Source organism: Sinocyclocheilus anshuiensis, unplaced genomic scaffold (assembly GCF_001515605.1).
Source record: "Sinocyclocheilus anshuiensis isolate Anshui unplaced genomic scaffold, SAMN03320099.WGS_v1.1 scaffold551, whole genome shotgun sequence".
Lineage (NCBI taxonomy): Eukaryota > Metazoa > Chordata > Actinopteri > Cypriniformes > Cyprinidae > Sinocyclocheilus > Sinocyclocheilus anshuiensis.
This window is the reverse complement of record NW_015548222.1, coordinates 303,870-309,087: the sequence shown is the minus strand read 5'-3', so window position 1 is coordinate 309,087 and position 5,218 is coordinate 303,870. Positions and strand designations below refer to the sequence as shown.

At 47.2% G+C, this 5,218-nt stretch overlaps 1 long non-coding RNA gene across 1 annotated transcript in view; it reads left to right on the top strand.

Annotated features, from left to right (window-relative positions):
* Positions 1-5,218, top strand: part of LOC107654251 (uncharacterized) — a 19,206-nt gene that overhangs the window by 3,035 nt on the left and 10,953 nt on the right. The window contains exon 2 of the long non-coding RNA XR_001630316.1: positions 2,163-2,168. This is a non-coding gene — a long non-coding RNA (uncharacterized LOC107654251). The remainder of the gene's footprint in view (positions 1-2,162; positions 2,169-5,218) is intronic.

Here is a 5,218-nt window from a genome sequence, read left to right as displayed (position 1 = left end):
TTATATTATATTATATTATATTATATTATATTATATTATATTATATTATATTATAAATATAAATAAGTAAATATTATATTACATTATATATTTTTACAGTGCATGGTTATGAAATTAATGTTCAACAAGCTGCCCTTATTTCAGACAACAATCTCTAGAGATATCTTAAAACAATTTAGTTTTTCTTATCTCATGAACTGCAGACTATAGATTTTTACATTTTAATTTATGAATATATATTTATTTCAGATGATGGCAGAAGGGTAAAATATTGTTCCTTCTGGGAACATACTGTCAGTCTTGTTAATTTTTGCATTGCTACTCATATGAAGCCTTTTCTTATGAGTCAGGTGTGCACATGAGTGGGAGGAATGATAAAATAGCACTACATTGACTAGGAGATAAATCACACTGGATATCAGACAGTCTATCTCCACCCCTCACTCTATAACTGAAATCAGGTCGGTGCACAGATTTGCACAAATGCATCTGCACAAACCTCTAAAGCTCCAGGCTGCAGCAGAGGCCACAGTAGTGGCTGTAATGTCTGCATCTACTCACTGCAACCTACCAGCCATTGCTCACATGTTTCTCGGTGATAGAGAACAGTAGATAGAAAGCAATCTATTACATAACATTGCAATAAACATAAAAGGTCATCCACTGCTGAGTAATTCTTATGAAAAATAGTGGTCTGGCTTGTTTTTTAAGCTTCCAGTGTTCACAAAAATACAAGACACATAATATTAAAATTACAGAATAATATGGAATGCAAGAAGACCGTTTAAGTCTGTCAGAATAGAAATAGAAATAATAGAGGAAATAGAATAAATAGTTTAAGTCAGAACAGAAATACAGTACAAGTATCTAAAGATTTTGTGCATATTTACAGTGCTATGAGCAATAATATGAATAAATAGGAGTGAATTTGCAGTGGAAGTATAGCACCAAGAGAGGCCTTGGGCAGTATTAAACTGTTCAGGAGGGAGATGGCCTGTAGGAAGAAGTTGTTCCTGTGCCTAGATGCTCTAGTGTTCTGAGTCGCTGGCCAGATGTCAACAGTTTAAAGAGGTTGTGGCCAGGGTGAGTGGAGTCTGTGATGATTTTCTCTGCCCCCTTCCTCACTCTGGAAGATTACAGGTCCTGGAAGGTGCGCAGGGGAGAACCAAAAATCCTCTCAGCAGTCCAGACTGTCCATTGTAGTCTTCTGATGATAGTCAAGTAGAACTGTGTTAGCAGCTCCTGTGGCAGACTGAAGTTCCCCTCGAGCTGCATCGCAAAATGCTTTGGGAATGCTTCTGTGTGACCATGCTCTGAAACACATGTGTAATCCGTCCGAGGGAATCCCGTGTGATGTCACCGGCGGGAATGACGTAGGGACCAGGAAGTATAAAAGCACATGCGGTGGAGACAGCGGCAGCTTCTATTATTCAGTAAGCACTCTATGTGTGTTCGTTCTATTTATTGTTGTCTGTCTTTGGAAGTTGTATCATATTGTCATTGTTATTGCAAGCAAAGACAAGAAAGTGGACAAGCAATCTTGTCCCGCGTTTCATTACGGGTGGGGATGCACACAGTTTGTGTGTTGCTTGTCTGGGAGAGGAGCACGCTCGGTCAGCTCTCGAGTGTCCACATTGTGTTCACCTCACGATGCGGACGCTCCGCTCCCAGAGAGTGCTCTTCAAGGAGGGCGCTCTCTCTAGCATTCCTCGCGGTTCAGGTCCTGCTTCTGCCAAAGCAGAGCGGCGACTCAGATCGCGGGGTTCACAAATGGATGTGGCAGAGGGATTAGAGACAGGCAGGTGCTTTTCTCTTTCCTCACCTGCCAGATCCAGCGCTCTCTCTCTCAGGGAACGGAAGCGTGTTGGAAACGATTTCTTCCACCCCTGGAGAGGGCTCGGTGCTCCATTTATCTTCCTCTGAGGAGCTGGTGACTAGAGCTGTGGCCAAATTAAACATTGACTGGCCGACTGAAGTGTAGGAAGAGTGTCCGAAGAGTAAGCTCAATGAACGATTCCTGTGCTCTAAGTCACTGCCTCCACGCCGGGGCCTGACGTTTTTTTCCCGATCTGCACACCGAGGTGTCCAGATCGTGGAATAAACCTTTCTCAGCCCACATCTTTAGTCCCGATGCTACTACGCCAACGTGGTGGGACTTAAAGAGCATGGTTATGGGACGATGCCCCGGGTTGAAGTGATGTTTGTGAGTTATCTCTCGCCCGGTGCGGCATCGTCCCTCAAGGCCCCAGTATTACCCACCAAGCCACTTAGGACTTCTTCGGCTTTGGTTGGTAAAGCGTACACGGCAGCAGGTCAGGCTGGCGCTTGCCTGCACACCATGTCGGTGTTGCAGGTGTATCAAGCTGACCTGCTGAAGGAGATGGACGAGGGAAAAGATATTAAGAGCGGCTGCGTCGGGCCACCAAGGAGACCGCCAGAGCTATTGGGTGGTCCATGGCAGCCTTGGTGGCCACCGAAAGGCATCTGTGGCTGACCCTGTCCAACATCAAAGAAAAGGACAGGGTCTTTCTTATGGATGCCCAGCTAGCACCTTCTAGTCTGTTCGGCGACACTGTAAATACAGTCGTCAACAGATTTCAGAAGGCCAAGAAACAAGCGGCGGCGTTCCAGTAATTTCTCACTCGCCGTAGAATCAGCCCCAGCCGTGTACAAGCTCCTCTCACAGAGAAGTCCAAAATGGAGCATCGCCACTCGTACTCCCCCACAGAGAGAACAGGAGTCAAGGCCGAAGTCTTCCAGAGATGTGACGGATCTGATGACTGTCATTAACAGCAGGAAGGCAGGCCCCTCTGGGGAAGAGAGGTGTACACCTCAGCATACAGTGCCCTCAGGAGATTGTCTCGTTAACCCTGCCACCCCGGTGCTTCAGGGCACAGCGTCTCCAGCGAGTGCAGCTCTCAGCCTCCGCCCAGGAATGTAGCGGTTCTGGGAGGCTCGCTACCTCCAAGGAGGTATCTAGAGCAGTTAGATTGGCCGTCCATGGTTTGCAGACCTGGTAGCCCTACTCGAAGTCTCTCCATTGGAGATTCCCGTCTGGTGGGATCTCCTCTCACAAGCAGGGTGCACCATTGTTCACCCCCGTCCGGAGTTGTGGAAGCTGAAAGTGTGGCCCCTGAGGGGGCACAACTCATAGCTTCCGGTCTCTCTACTGAGGTAGTGGAGACCATACTCCAGTCCAGAGCTCCCTCCACAAGGAAATCATATACTGCTAAGTGGCATCTTTTCACTTCATGGTGTGATGAACGTCAGTTACACCCAGTTAACTGCACTGTTGATCCAGTGCTGGAATTTCCACAAGATCGTTTTGCCACAGGGTTATCCCCCTCCACTTTGAAAGATTACGTGGCTGCTATTGCTGCTTACCATGCCCCTCTGGGCGAGCAGTCTTTGGGGAGGAACCCGCTAGTAACACGTTTCCTCAAGGGTACCCAGAGGCTGAGGCCTCAGGTACGCCCTGGTGTGACTGCTTGAGATGTGGCTGTGGTTCTGGAGGCCCTTTCTAAAGCTCCCTTTGAACCTCTGGAGGTTTCATTGAGGTTTCTCACTATTAAGACTGCATTTCTGCTGGCTATCTCTTTCTTAAAGAGAGTCAGTGATCATCAGGTCCTGTCAGTGGTCCCATCTTGTCTTGAGTTTGCTCCTTGCATGGCCAGAGCCTTTCTGTATCCCAGTCGGGGTTTGTCCCCAAGGTACCCTCTATTGTTCCATGGCCAATTATTCTTCAGGCATTCTGTCCTCCTCCCTTTCGGGATTCTGATCAGGAAAAGCTTAATTGTGTGTGTCCAGTGCCCTGTGGAGGAAGTCGGACCAGTTATTTGTTTGTTACGGTCCTTATAATAAGGGTCTTCCTGCGAACTCAGCAGGTGGATAGTGGATGCTATCACTACATCTTACGAGTCCTCTGATCTCCCCTCTCCATTGGGGGTCAGGGCTCATTCCACTAGAGGTATGGCAGCCTCCAAGGCCTTCTCGTCCGGTGTTTCAATGTAGAGATCTGCACTCCCGCGGGAGTACCGCGGGACCCAATGCAACAGGGTGCGGCGCGGGACAACTCTTGATGGGCGAGTGTGGGTGCGGGCGGGAAGAGACTTGTGTGTGTGCGGGATGCATGAGAATAAAATGATTCGCGGGCCTCCCGCAAAATAGAAATGATCTAAACATAAAGTGTCTAAAACATATAAATTGTTATTTATCTGTTGCACTAAAGCAAAAAGAACAACTAATATTAACATTAAAATTATTAACCGCAAGCTAGACATAGCCTAGTTTCCATTTATAATGTAGCCAATCACAGACTCAGCTGTTGATTTCTGGAACGCAATGGCCAATCAGAGGTGATCAAGTTAGAATCTACTCACCGCAGTGCTGAAATTGCGTGCTCACGAATCCTCTCATTTTAGACACTCTGAAAGATTCATTGTGCATATATTTAGTATATTTAGTGTTATAACAGAGCTTTATGAGATCGCGATTAACTGAGATGTCAGCTTTTTGTGATAATAAAGGAAGTGTGCTGCTCGCATTCTGCCATGCCAAACCATGCACGCAGCAGCCCATGCTTGCTTTCCGTAAAAAATAACAGTGGTTGTGAATGTTGATGCTTAGTCTAAATAACAAATATTTTATCGGTAGTAGTTTGTTATGTTTATGCTGGGATGTTGTGGAGCTTAGGAGATGTTACAGAACCATTTCATGTAAATTTCTTCAATGTACTTAAAACAATCTATATAGATTACTTTTATGCGGGCTTTTGCGGGCAGGAGCGGGACAAAACATGAATGTCGCGGGCGGGAGCGGGACCAGATAACATATATTTTTGCGGGAGCGGGCGGGCGCGGGACAGAATCTTGCGGGAACGGGCGGGAGCGGGACTAAAAAATCCGTCCCGCGTTGGTCTCTATTTCAATGCACGACATTTGTGATGCTGCGGGATGGTCCACCCCTCTGACCTTCGTCAGGTTCTATAGCCTTGACCTTCATGCCACTCCTGGCTCCTGGTCGAGAGAACTGGCTCCTCAGTTCTCTCGACCTAGCGGTGCCATGCCACACTGGTCAGGGATTGGTCAATCTGGGGATGTGGGCATACTCCTTTCAAAAGCGTTTCGCAACGCAGCTCGAGTTCCCAAAGGGGAATGTCACTAGGTTACGTATGTAACCCTAGTTCCCCGAGGGAACGAGACGCTGCGTCTTGAAGCCA